The following is a 15,155-nucleotide window of genomic DNA, read 5'->3' on the forward strand; positions in this document are numbered from 1 at the left end:
CACCTACACGTTGTTTTACTGCATGTACAATCTGATGCCGCTTCTGACTGATCTTTCAGACTATTACTTTGATTAAATGTAGGTCAATCATCAACAAACCTTCTCGCTCTGTCATCAATAATCATTATTTGCCAGTTCCTAGAAACACAATCATGAATCAACATACTTTTACTCACTTATAATAAAAGATAAGGAAAACTGGGACTTCCACAAACTTTGCCCATATAAGTCAGAGATGCAGTTTTGTTGCTTTTTAAAAGAAGAATCATAACTTTTGCTTCCAAATGTCAAAGGCATAATTAATTACCTGGTGTGTTTATGGACATTCTATCCAATTCAATTTTTGAAAATATTTTTCACCATGATTTAAAGATGGCAAATTTTAAAATGAAAAACATTATTGCTGTTAGTTTACTTCCTGTAGCTCTTTCTCATAAAGCTCTTCAAATTTTATATAACTTTGCATTCTTGTCATTTCAGTAAAGAATTTAGTTTCTGCAACAGGTTACATGAGTAGACAACTGACAAACATAATTCATTACCAAACACGTTACTTCTGTGGTATTACAGGGAAAAGGTCCTGGGAATGACCCATCTGTCCCAAGTTCGATTACTGACTTGGCTGCTGGAGGCGTTAGCTGTGTAGAGGCAGAAATGACAAAGCAGAGCCTGCCCACTTCTCCCAGAGGGGAGGACCCTGCACGTGTGGCCAAGGGACTGACAGTCTGCCTACAATCTTAGGTGGAGCTATGGGAGAATTGTAAAACTGGGCCACATGCTCTTACACAGCCTGATTGCATAGCTGCCACTTAGTCTCTTGTGAACATGCACAAGGCAAATGGTTAGACACCTAATAAAATCCCCTGATGGGTGCCTGGATGAATGGATTTGCTTTAACCACTATGTCCCAGCTAGGAAACAAATGGGTAGAGACATGGAGATCAGATGGATGGTTGATATGTGTAAGGGGAGGGGGTCCAAAAATATAACAACAAAACTATAGCTGACTGCAGACTGTCACACTGCTATATACTCATGCTGGAGAACCTAAGAAATCTAAAACATGGATCATGCATGTTGCTATTTCTGTATGTACAGTACTTATGTGTAATTCGCTCTGTATGTCTGGTTTCACTAAACTCTGTTATCTGTGCTTTTAGTTGGCAAAGTTCACTGCTGTATTATTTGTTTAAAAGTACTTCTTTTTGAGTGCCAAAAATGTCAGTGTTTAATAGAAAAACTGTTGTCCCGCCCCCATCTGTATTTCAGCTCTTCTTGCATGAGGGTAAGTGTTTTTTCCTCTAATGCTGAATCTTTCATATATACTGAAAGGTTGCATTAGAGATAGTAGAAGTGTGTTTGTGAGTGTTTACAGGTTAGGGTTAGAGTAAGGGACAGGTAAGAGACTAGATTAACTGGTGTGTGTGTGTGTGTGTGTGTGTGTGTGTGTGTGTGTGTGTGTGTGTGTGTGTGTGTGTGTGTGTGTACTGTTATGGAAAGTTTTTTTCATAAGGTAATGTGTAGGTAGGAGGTTATGGTCAGCAGCAGGATTAGGGTTAGGGTTAGCACGGATAAGTAAAGTGGAACAGGGTATATAAAAGCTGAACTAAATTTTGTAAATGAAACCGTTACATTAAAGATACCTATTAATTTATTAAAGGCACAATCCTTGCTTTGAGAAGGTTCCTTCAATGTCTTAGATAATGAATCTAGTCAGTAGTGTCTAAAAATGAGGGCTGGAAGTCAGCCAGTTCTGAGTCATTGTACCTTCTTGGATGGAGATAAAACAGGAAAGAAAACATCAGAAGAAACATCGGCATCAACGCCCAAGTAAATCTAGAAGAAAAGGAGTCACTGAGAAGCTCAGAGAGACTTGCTAAGAAAAACTTATGTATGAAACTGGTAAAGATAAATTCATTTTAATAAGTTTTGCTACTCCACATGATTATTTGGCAAAGTCTGCATCTTTTTAGTTGAGTTCATTTTTTCAGATGAGTAGTCTGTGTTGTATTTTCTATTCCACTTAAAATACATGTTCATATTTGAACAAACTCGTCCCTATTTCATCACAATAAATTATGTTGTAAACCCAATTCACAAAGCATATATGTCATGTTAATGTTATTATTAGACAAATTTTAATATTTGCACAGTAATTTCTTACATGTTTCTGTACCTGCTTCATGTAGTATTACTGTGTATAAACCTTTAACATCTAATGTGATAAATATTAACAATTAACATCTACATTAATTCCAAAAACTTTGATCAGAAAGTTTTGCATGTCCACTAATTTATGATAATTTTTGTAGATGGGAGTTGTTTGAGTGGACAAGAGTAACCCAGACAAAACTAATATCTGGCTAAAAATCATAGACGATGATGAAACCATTAAAAGGATTTCTTCTTGACATTGAACATAATGACATCATAGTTAGTTTTACTGAGAGAATGAACTTCAGAGGTATGACTTAAATCCTTTTTCATGTCACTTGTATTTTCAGCCAGGCGTACTTTCAGGTCACATTACACTCAGTTAATCAACATAGACTGTATAGGTACACAGTTCTTATAGATAATGTTTAAAAATAAATAATTCCGCTAGTGCTCCTTTGTTATACACATTAGGAATCATCAACTATGGATGAAGTAATACTTAACGATTTTTTTAAAATCAATAAATAATAGAAAACTAAGCAAAGTCTACTTCAAGGTAGTCATATTGACCCAAACTAATATGAACTAAGGTAACAAGTCTGTCAATATTTGCATAAGTGACCTGCTTATGCATATAGATAGACATCAGAATAAGATATTTTCTCATGAAGTTGACTGTCAGACAGAATGTGTTGTCTGTGTTGTAATGCTATACTCCAACCTTTACCATGTATTTTAATATTAATGTTATTATCATTATATAAATCAGGTGCTGTCTTTTTTGACCCCCATAAGCAATTTACAATAAATGGTTCACATGCAGTTGATTTCTTGTGCTTCTTAAAAATATTTTAAGAAAAGGTAAGGATACATGAAATTAACAAGTTGTCTGTACCTTTCATGTGGTTAACATTTTAATTTCTCTCTGCACCGTGCAACATTTTTAAATAAAAAAATGCTACCTGATAATTAAATCCTTCTGGTAGGCAGAAAATTCACCCATATACTCAGTACAGTCTGTATACCTTCAGTAACAGCAAAAGTACCTAATACTTTTCTAATTCTGTCCAACCAGCAACCTCAGGCTCCATTTTGAGTAAACATTTTAGATCAAGTGCTACCTGATAATAGAATCTTCCAGGTGGTCAGAAAACTTAGCTATATACTCAAACCAGTCTGTTTATCTTTAAGAAAAAATGATTAGTTAAGCACATTACAATTACCAGACCTCTATAACATTGCCAGTTAAAGCAGTTAATATTAATAACCCATTATATATTGACTACTTGTTGCATTTCATTTATGTACCTCTGTTTACTAATTGCAACAAATTGCCAATAAAAGAACAAAAGCTGCAGTTGAGCAAGTCCATTAACCCCAAAACTGTAAAATAAGAAAAACGAACAATAGATACATTTAAATAATTTAATAGAACAAAGCTTTCAAGTTTCTCCTTCTTCGGTATATGAACAAATAACTACAAAATCAGTCTTATATATTAAAAGCATAACACAACCCACCAATCAAAATACTAAAATAATTCAATAATTAAACAACCAATTAAGAATCAACTAATGCAACATCATCTATTTCTTCTGTAATATAGGCTTTAGGCTAACTGCCCCATTCAAGCCTTGTATACTGTCTGCATTCAACTCTAAAATACATACAAATTCAGCATTTTCTAAATTATTATTCATAATACCCCCTTGTGATGCCCGTGCCCTGGCCCAGCAATCAAGGAGCCTCAATCCTCACCACTAACACCAGTGAGAGGTATCTCATATAGGAGGAAAGGATAACAATTACACACATTAAAGTCAATTTCCCATAAAAGCACACAGAGATCACAGTCAGTCTGGGGCTGGTTGCTCCCTTGCTCTCCAGGTCCCCAGTAAGACTCCCCGCTGGCACAGCTATAGGGTCCCAATCTCAGCCTAGTGGGCAAGCTAAAACCTCCAGCATCCTCTCTGTCCAACCAGTGCTTCATGTCCCTGCCCAAGTAGCTCTCTCACACACACACACACACACACACACACACACACACACACACACACAGTTTGAGAAGAGTTTATATAACCACACAGACACTCCTGGGGAAGGCTGGCACAGGTTCGCCAGCTGTGCCCCTTTTTCCCAGACTATACGTTAGTACCAGCTGCCACCACCCACTAATATTTATCAGCTACTCAAAGGCCCTTAAAAGGGTGTCCAATTATTACTGTGTGATATTATTATCCAATTGGTAGTATAGCCCAGGGCCAAAGCTATTGAACTGGCTTTGTACAATTTTACCAAAGGCATGCAAGTACTCTAAAGAGCTTAAATTATCTCTGCAAAAACAGCCACAGTTGAAAAGGTTTAAAAATATTTAATAACAAATAGTCAAAACACAAGACAATACTTTTTACTACACAGTGCTAGTCAAGAGTTTAGAGATCACAGAGCAATACTTAAAATAATTCAGTAGTACAGTTCTGACATCTGGTTCTCTCTGTTTTTAAAATCACATTCCTGGTTCACATTACATCATTCTTCACACTTCCCTGGGTTTCCAAACTAACAGAAACTACATTTACATTCTTCACCTCTGGGCAGAAACCAGAGCAATAAAGGACATTTATGCATGCACATTCTGGCCATTAACTCTGGCCTTAAAACAATAGGCAGGATGCCTCACTCTAGACTGAATGTCTCTGAGTTTTAACATCAAAGAGTCACAACATGCTTTACTTGGTCAGTAGAATGCATTGTTACATTTTTTTCCAGTTCCACAGGTAACACTTTTTTTACCATATAAGACAACAAGCCTGTGGTTTACATTAATATTTACAGATGACAGAATTATCTCCAAAATTCTATCTGGCTAGGCTGGCAGCCATCATCTCTTCACCCAATCTTCACATATCTCCCCCCTGGAGAACACAAGCTAGTTTTTCAAGTGACCCTTGAGAAACTCTGCTTGAGGGAGTGAGGTCTATCTGCATATACCTTACCCCGTTCCCTGTCTTGAGAGCCCATCTGCATTGGCATTGTTAATCCCACTGCAGTGCTGCACAGACATATCATATGCTTGCAACCCCAGGCTCCATCTTAGCAACTTGACATTTTGCTGGCTGGCTCTGTTTAACCATGTTAGGGGGTTGTGATCTGTCATAACAGTGAATTTCCTTCCATACAGATAAGGCTGAAGTTTATGCAGTGCACACCCTATGGCTAGACATTCCTTTTCAACAGCTGCATAGCATTCTTGCCTGGATTAGAGCCTATGACTGAGATAAACCACTGGGTGCTCTTCCCCCTCTGAAGAAATCTGGCTAAGTACAGCGACCACCCCATGGTTCAAAGCATCCACCTGTACAACAAAGTCTTTGCTATAATCTGGACTGGCTAGCACAGGCGGTCCACCAAAACCTTCTTTATGCTTCTGGAATGCCTGCTCACATGCTGGGGACTACACTACTTTATCTGGTCTGGTCTTTCTTGTCAGGTCTGTGAGGGGAGCAGCTATGGTACAATAACTGGGGATGAACTTTCTGTAGTACCCTGCTGTCCCTAAAAATGCCCTCACCTGCTTTTTGGTGACAGGTACAGGCCATGCCTGAATGGCTTCCACTTTGGCAGGTTCTGGCCTAATCTTACCACTCTCCACTCTATGTCCTAGGTAGGAGATCTCTGCCATACCCACCTGACATTTGCTCAGCTTAATGGTCAACCCTGCCCTCTGTAGTCTGCGCAGCATCTCCCTGACATGCTGAAGGTGCTCTGGCCAGGAATGGCTATAGGTTCATAGGTTCATAGGTAGGTACTAGGCTTTTGGCCCTAGGGCCTATACAAGCCTAGCCAAAAAGGTACTCTGGCTTTCGCCACCCAAGAAAAGATGGCAATATCATCTAGGTAAGCAAGGGCAAACCCTGCTGCTCCTGCCAGGATATGATCTACCAGCCTCTGGAAAGTTGCTGGGGCATTTTTCATCCCAAAGGGCATCTTTGTGTATTCATACAAGCCAAACGGAGTCACAAAGGCTGACTTCTCTCTAGTCCTGGGAGTCAAGACCACCTGTCAGTAACCCTTGGTAAGATCAATGGTTGTAAGATACTTAGCCCCACCCAGCTGCTCTAGGGCCTCATCTAGGCATGGGGTAAGCATCTGAATCTGTGTGACTATTTAATTTCCTGTAGTCCACACAGAACCTGGTGCTGCCATCCTTCTTTGGCACCAGCACCAATGGAGAGGCCGAGGGACTGTTGGGCTCATGAATCACCCCTAGTTCCAACATCTCCTGTACCTCTTCCTTCGGAGTCTGTTTGACTGTCTCAGGCACTATATAAGGGGCCTGCCTAACAGGCCTTTGGGGTCCTGCATCCACCTGGTGCTGCCCCAGGTGGTGCACCCTGGTTTCCCAGTAAACATGTCCCCAAATTCCTGAAACACTGCTCGGATTTCTCGAAACTGGGTAGAAGATAGCTGCTGGGACACTGTCACCTCTTCCACTGATATGTCAGCCCAAGCCTCACTGAGGAGATCAGTCCCCAGATCTCCCTCAGACTCCTCCTGCAATCCACTGCAAATGCTCAGCACGAGGGCCTCCCTATAATGGTAAGGTTTCATCATGTCAACATGGTACAATTTGTGCATCTGCCTTCTGCCTAGCAGTTCCACCATGTAATTAACATCACTTACCTTTCTTACCACCTTGTAGGATCCCTCCCAAGCTGCTTGCAGATTGTTGTGTCTGACAGGAATGAGAACCATTACCTGATGCCCCATAGCATACTCTCTAGCTCGAGCATTCCTGTCATACCACACCTTTTTCTGTTGGGCTTCTGTCAGGTTCTCCTGGGCTATTCCCATGACTTTCCTGAGCCTTGTACTGAGGTTTAGGATGTATGCCACAACAAACTCCTTGTGAGACTCATACTCACCTTCCCACTCATCTCGAATTAAATCTAGAGGTCCCCTCACCCTATGCCCATACAGCAACTCAAAGGGTGAAAAACCTGTGGATTCCTGGGGAACCTCTCTGTAAGCAAACAACAGATGGGGCAAATATTTGTCCCACTCCCTCTTAAACGGATCTGCAAATGCCTGTAGCATGGACTTGATTGTAGAGTTTAACCTCTCAACAAGACCATTAGTCTGCGGATGGTAGGGAGTAGTCTTCATGTGCTTCACCCCACAGGACTTCCACAGACAAGCCAGCAGCTCTGACATGAAATTAGCACCTCTGTCAGTCAGTATTTCTTTTGGGAAACATACCCTGCTGAAAATCTCTAACAGAGCATTTGCCACCTTCTCTGCCTCAATGGAGTACAAAGCCACTACCTCAGGGTATTGTGTAGCATAATCCACTACCACTAGGATATACTTTTTCCCTGTGGAACTTGGGGTACTCAGAGGACCCATAATATCCATAGCTACCCTCTGAAATGGCTCCTCAATCACAGGTAAAGGCATCAAAGGAGCTCTCACCTTGTCTCCTGCCTTGCCTACCTTTTGGCACTGCTCACAGGTCCTGAAGTACCCTGTTACATCTCTGGAAATTCCAGGCCAATAGAAGTTCTGCATAATATGCCTCTTTGTACATTTTATGCCCATATGACCTGCAAAGGGAATATCATGAGCTATGGCTAGAAGTGCCAGATGGTAGGCTCTAGGCACTACCAACTGCTATACTCTCTCACCTTCTAGCCCTCCCTCAGGGGTTCACTCTCTGTATAGTAACCCTTTGCCCCAGTATACAGATTCCTCCTTTCCTTGAGAATCAGATGCCTCCCTAGCTACCTGCCTCAGGCCTTGCAATGTAGAGTCTGAGAGCTGAGCCTGTCTCAACTCTCTCCTTGTAAACCTTTCCAGCTCCCCTTCCACAGGACGTCTGGCATCCTATGACAGTGGTGCCTCACAGTCAGCCTGGGTACTCCTACTCACCTCTACCTTTGCAGCCACTCTGTCCAAGCGACCATCAGTACCCCCAAGCAGCTGTGGCTCACCTTCAGTATCACTGCTACAGGGTAGCTCCCTCCCTGAAGTAACCACCTCATCAGTCCTGGTTGTAAGTATGCAGTTTGTCTGGGTCTCTCCCAGGCTACAAACTTATCTGCCTATCTCCAAGCCTGACTGTGTGCAACTGCACAAGCACAGGGTACTGCACTATCAAAATCATTCCCTATCAGGACATCTGCAGGTATATCCTCAAACACACCTACTTGCTGGCTTCCTTTTCCACCCTCGCAGTCAAGGTGAACTCTAGCCAAAGGTATTTGGAATGGGATCCTTCCTAAAGCCCTGACTGGAGTAGACTGCCCAGGCAAGTAGTGCTTCTCTGTAACCATTGCAGGCTTTACAATGGTTATATCAGAGGCTGTGTCTCTCTTGGCAATGGCCTCTTTGGCATTCACTGCAATAGGATATAACTGCTGGGGGTAGTTTGGTACCCTTGTTGTCCCAAGACAACCTACTATTGGCATTTTGTCTTTCCCACTTACTGGCTCCCTCACCTTTGGTTCCCCACCTTGCCTGCATGGACACCTGTATGCCACATGGCCCCACTGATTGCATTCAAAACATTTAATCCTAGGTCCTGGACATGTACCTGGACTAGTGGCTTCCCCTGCTACTGGCAGATTCTGTTTGGGCAGTCTGTGCTGCCCACCCTGGGTTCCTTTAGACACATGAGCAGTACTGGGGGTCCCTTTCCTGTGCAGGGCTGCCCTGCTTTCCAGGTATAGGTCTACCTTCTTGCCCAACTCATCTGAAGTAGCACATTGTCTATCTGCTAACCAGATCCTCAAGTCCTCAGGCAAAGTGCTAAGGGCTTGTTCCCTCACCAAAGGTTCTGCCATCCCTTCAAAACTGGTGACCTGACATCCACTCAGCCACTTATGGAAATAAGTGCCCAGTTCAGCAACATCTTCACACACACTTTCATCTGCTTTGTGTCTATGCTCATGAAACGTTTTCCTGTATGTATCAGGTGTTAGCTTAAACAATTCTAACAAGTGATTTTTAACAGCAGTATAATCAAAACATGCAACGTCAGACATTTTTGACAAAACAGTTAAAGCTTTACCATGGAGTAAGGGGGTCAGGAACCATACCCAGAGCATTTGGTCAACACCATATTGTGTTCATACCCTCTCAAACATATGAATGAAACTATCAAAATTATCCCCCTGTTTAAACTGCAGAAAAAAATTACTGACCTTTTATGCTTCTGGGGCCCAGTTACTCCCTTCCTCATTACCTCCATGACTCTGGCAGAGAGTCAGCATCTCCTTCTTCATACTTGGCCAGAGCATTTGTCTTTAAATTCCTATTAATAGCAGACTTATGTTCTATAATACTCTCCTCCCCTCTCACCCCCTAAATGGCCCATCTCAATATCTGAAGATTGCCAAATTCTGGTAATAATGGCCACACAGGTAAAAAACGTCCTCTCCAAAGCTAAGAATACAGCATCCATGGGACCAGATGACATCCTGGGCTGTGTACTACATCGGGTCATAGGTAGTTTCATAAGTAGGTACTAGGCTATCAGCCCTGGGGCCTATACATGCCCAGCCAAAAAGGTACCATGGCTTTTGCCACCCAAGAAAATAATTTTCCTGTGCCACTGTCGAGCAGAGCCACAGAGGTGATCCCTGGGGTGAATTTCCAATTTCCCATCCAATGAACTACAAAATGAACTGGCACCTCACCTAAGTGTCATGTTTAATCATACCCTCACCTCAGGCTTCATGCCCACTGAGTGGCACACATCTACAGTTATCCCACTCCACAAGGGGGGATCCACCTTGGATCCTGGGAACTACCGCCCCATCAGTCTGATGAGCCTGATCTGCAAGGCCATGGAATGTAGTATCATGGAACTTAAAAACAAAGACATTGATAACCTTAAAACACTAGACCCCACCCAGTTTAGGAACGCGAAGGGCTGATCTTGTCTCCTGAACCTGATTGACTTCTTCAAATCAGTCTCCAGAGCCATGGACATGGGTAAGGAAGTCCACACAGCCTATCTGGACCTGGCCAAGGCCTTTGACACCATCTCCCACTCTGGAATCATAGATAAACTTACTAAGCTGGGCATTAATCCCTATGTAACTTGATGGGTTGCCAACTGACTTACTGACAGAACCCACACTGTAAAAGTAGCTGACTCCAAATCCAGTTCCAGACAAGTGACAAGTGGAGTACCTCAGGGTTCAGTCCTGGGACCTCTCTTGTTTGGCATCTACTTCTCTGAAGTACAGGCCAGCACTAAGGGACTCTGGCTAACAAAGTTTGCAGATGACTGCAAACTGTGACCCATTATTGAAATCCCAAATGATGTTGATACTCTACAAAAAGGCCTTACAGAAACAGATGCTTGGTGCCAGAGCCATGGGCTGAAGCTCAATGCCAAGAAATGTATAGTTATCCCCCTTTGGGAAAAAACATGTACCCGTGAATTATCACATAGGTGGCAGTACACTAAACACTGAAAGTGTGATAAGAGACTTAGGGACACAGGTGGACAGTGGTCTCACCTTCAATAACCACATCGCCACAACAGTCAGGAAATCCTTCCATGTGGCACATCTCATCACTAAGGGCTTTTCATCCAGAAAAAAGGAGGTCATTGTCCTACTGTACTCATCCCTCATTAGACCCATTATAGCATACAATGCCCCATTTGGTACGTACCTCTCAAGACATCTGCAACAACTGGAAAGGCCACAGAAATACCTCAAGAGTCACAGGCCTAAAGCAGATGCCCTATGCTGACCGCCTTAAAAAACTCCAGCTATACTCTTTCACATATCATCTACTCCGATGTGATCTCTGCTTAACATACAAACTCATGTCAAACCCAGAGCTGTTGGACATGCTACACTTAAAGAAATCCCAATCCCTCAGGGCCACGCGCTTCAGGGATCTAAACATTGTCATCCCAATAAACAAAACGTGCTGGAGGGATAGGTTCCTGACCCAGAGACTCCACAGACTCTGGAATAGACTGCCCATACATGTCAAGCAGAGCACCTCTTTGTCCCTCTTCAAAAGGAACCTTGATGATTGGATGGGAGAAAGGAAATTCTCCCCAGGGATCACATCAGTCGCCCTCCTAGACAGGGGTCCAGGGAAGTAAATAGTGTGGGAAGAAATAGCCAGGGGAATTGTTATGACTAGGCTTCTATAGGTCCTAGGGCTGATAGCCTAGTACCAGCCTATGAACCTATGAAATTTTAACATCCTGGAACATTTGCCAACATAACATACTGAGCACGATGTGCAAGTAACCAGGTAAACTATATGTATTGTAGTGCAATTAGCATAAGTAGCTAAATTATAACATTTCTGAGTAATAGGGTGTATGAATCTAGTATCCCATGTCAATGTCTTTACAGCAACTACATCCATGACAAGGAAATGTGCTTCTCCTTGTACTAGCTTGCCTACTGCATGCCTTTTATAATTCATTGTAACAAAGTCTAGATTTAAAATGTCTTTCATTCCTATAAGTGAATTTTGGGTGGTCATATAAGATGTTTCTTAATTCAGGCATAGTTAAAAGCACGTTCCAATATTTTCTAATAATATTTTCTATATTCTGTGTTCTATTATTAAAGGTCAAGATATATCTTAACTTATTATCAATATCATTATCTCTGGAAGTGTTACTTGCCCCGTTTTCCTACTGGAGGTAATTAAAACAGGGAGCTGTGTTCCCATCTCTCTCCCATAGAGCTCTTTCCATCACTTGATGTACCATCTCCAGTGGGTAGCCCCTACTTACAAATTTAGAGGCCAACGCATTTATTTGTTGTCTACTAGAGTCTTCTTCCGTATTTAAACTACTTATTCTAGAAAATTGACTTTTTACTGTGCCTTTAAATATGTGAGAAGCATGCATGCTAGTCCTTTGTGTATATCTATTTGCATGTACTGATTTTTTATATACACTAGTTTTTATACCATCATCCGTTATCTCTAAGGTAATGTCTAAATAATGAATCAACTGAATTAATCATCATCATCATCTTTCGGCTTTTCCCGTTAGGGGTCACCACAGTGGATCATCTCTTTCCATTCCTTTCTATCCTCTGCATCTTGCTCTGTCACACCATCCGCCTGCATGTCCTCTCTCACCACGTCCATAAACCTTATCTTAGGCTTTCCTCTTTTCCTCTTACCTGGCAGCTCCATCCTTAGCATCTTTTTCCGAATACACCCATCATCCCTCCTCAGCACATGTCCAAACCAACGCAATCTCGTCTCTCTTGCTTTGTCTCCAAACTGTCCAACATGAGCTGACCCTCTAATATACTGATTCCTAATCCTATCCATCCTAGTCACACCGAGTGCAAATCTTAACATCTTTAACTCTGCCACATCCAGCTCTGACTCCTGCCTTTTTGTCAATGCCACTGTCTCCAACCCATACAACATAGCTGGTCTCACTACCCTCTTGTATACCTTCCCTTTCACTCTTACTGGTACCCATCTGTCACAAATCACTCCTGACACTCTTCTCCACCCATTCCACCCTGCCTGTATTCTCTTCTTCACCTCTCTTCCACATTCACCATTACTCTGAACTGTTGATCCCAAGTACTTAAACTCGTCCACCTTTACCAATGCTACTCCCTGCATCCTCACCATTCCTCTACCCTCCCTCTCATTTACACACATATATTCTGTCTTAGCCCTGCTGACCTTCATTCCTCTGCTCTCTAGAGCATATCTCCACCTCTCCAGAGTCTCCTCAACCTGATTTCTACTCTCACTACAGATCACAATGTCATCTGCAAACATCATAGTCCACGGGGCCTCCTGTCTGATCTCATCTGTCAACCTGTCCATCACCACTGCAAATAAGAAAGGACTCAGAGCTGATCCTTGATGTGATCCCACTTCCACCTTAAATGGATCTGTCACTCCCACTGCAGTCCTCACCACTGTCACACTACCCTCGTATGTATCCTGTACCACTCTTACATACTTCTCTGCCACTCCCGACTTCCTCATACATTACCACAACTCTTCTCTAGGCACCCTGTCATATGCTTTCTCCAAGTCTACAAAGACACAATGCAACTCCTTCTGACCTTCTCTGTATTTCTCCAATAACACTCTCAGAGCAAACATTACATCTGTAGTGCTCTTTCCTGGCATGAAACCATACTGCTGATCACTAATCATCACCTCCCTTCTTAACCTAGCTTCTACTACTCTTTCCCATAACTTCAAGCTGTGACTGATCAATTTTATCACTCTGTAGTTACTGCTGCTCTGCACATCACCTTTATTCTTAAAGATAGGTACCAAAACACTTTTTCTCCACTCCTCAGGCATCCTCTGACTTTCCAAAATTTCATTAAACAATCTAGTTAAAAATTCCACTGCCATTTCTCCTAAGCACCTCCATGCTTCCATTGGTATGTCATCTGGGCCAACAGCCTTTCCATTCTTCATCCTTTTCATAGCTGTCCTTACTTCCTCTTTGCTAATCTGTTTCACTTCCTGATTCACTATCCCCACATCATCCAACCTTCTCTCTCTCATTCTCTTCATTCATCAGCCTCTCAAAATACTCTTTCCATCTACTCAACACGCTCTCCTCTCTTGTGAGTACCTTTCCCTCACTATCCTTTATCACCCTTACTTGCTGCACATCTTTCCCAGCTCGGTCCCTCTGTCTAGCCAATCGGTACAGGTCCTTTTCTCCCTCTTTAGTGTCCAATCTCTCATACAATGCCTTATTCTTAGCTTTCTCCACCTCTCTCTTTGCCATGCGCCTCATCTCCTTATACTCATGTCTACTTTCTTCATCTCTTTGACAATCCCACTTCTTCTTCACCAGCCTCTTCCTCAGTATACTCTCATGTACTTCCTCATTCCACCACCAGGTCTTCTTGTCCTCCTTCCTCTGTCCAGATGTCACACCAAGCACCTTTCTAGCCATCTCCCTTACTAGTTCTGCTGTAGTTACCCAGCTATTCGGTAACTCTCCACTGCCTCCCAGTGCCTGTCTTAACTCTTCCCTAAACTCCACTTCACAATCACTCTTTTTTAACTTCCACCATTTAATCCTTGGCACTGCTTTCACACTCCTCCTCCTCTTCTTGATCACCAACATCATCCTACAGACCACCATTCTATGCTGCTTAACTACACTTTCCCCTGCCACCCCTTTACAGTCTCCAATATCCTTCAGACTGGCCCTCCTACATAGGATATAATCCACCTGTGTGCATCTTCCTCCACTCTTGTATGTCACCCTATGCTCCTCCCTCTTCTTAAAATACGTAGTCACCACAGACATGTCCCTCCTTTTCGCAAAATCCCCAATCATCTGACCTTCTGCATTCCTCTCCTTAACACCATACCTGCCTATCACTTCCTCATTCCCTCTGTTCACTTCACCAACATGCCCATTAAAGTCCGCTCCAATCACTAGTCTCTCACCCTTGGGTACACTCACCACAACTTCATCCAACTCACTCCAAAATTTCTCTTTCTCATCCATCGCACACCCAACTTGTGGAGTATATGCAGTAACAACATTCATCATTACACCATCAATTTCGAGCTTCATAAACATCACTCTGTCAGACACTCTCTTCACGTCTAAAACATTCTTGGCATATTGTTCCTTTAGTATAACCCCTACCCCATTTCTCCTGCCATCCACACCATGATAGAACAATTTGAACCCATTTCCTAAACACCTGGCCTTACTTCCCTTCCATCTGGTCTCTTGCACACACAATATATCAACCTTCCTTCTCTCCATCATATCAGCTAGCTCTCTTCCTAAACCAGTCATACTGCCAACATTCAAAGTTCCTACCCTCACTGCTACACTCCTAACCTTCCTCCTCTCTTCCTGCCTTCGGGCATACCTTCGCCCTCCTCTTCTCCTTCGGCCAACAGTAGCCCAATTTCCCCCAGCACCCTGTTGGCTAACAGTACTGGTGGCGGTCGTTGTTAACCTGGGCCTCGACCGATCTGGT

This window comes from Protopterus annectens, chromosome 1.part1, assembly GCF_019279795.1.
Source record: "Protopterus annectens isolate FY-2018-M chromosome 1.part1, PAN1.0, whole genome shotgun sequence".
In the NCBI taxonomy this organism is placed as follows: domain Eukaryota; kingdom Metazoa; phylum Chordata; order Ceratodontiformes; family Protopteridae; genus Protopterus; species Protopterus annectens.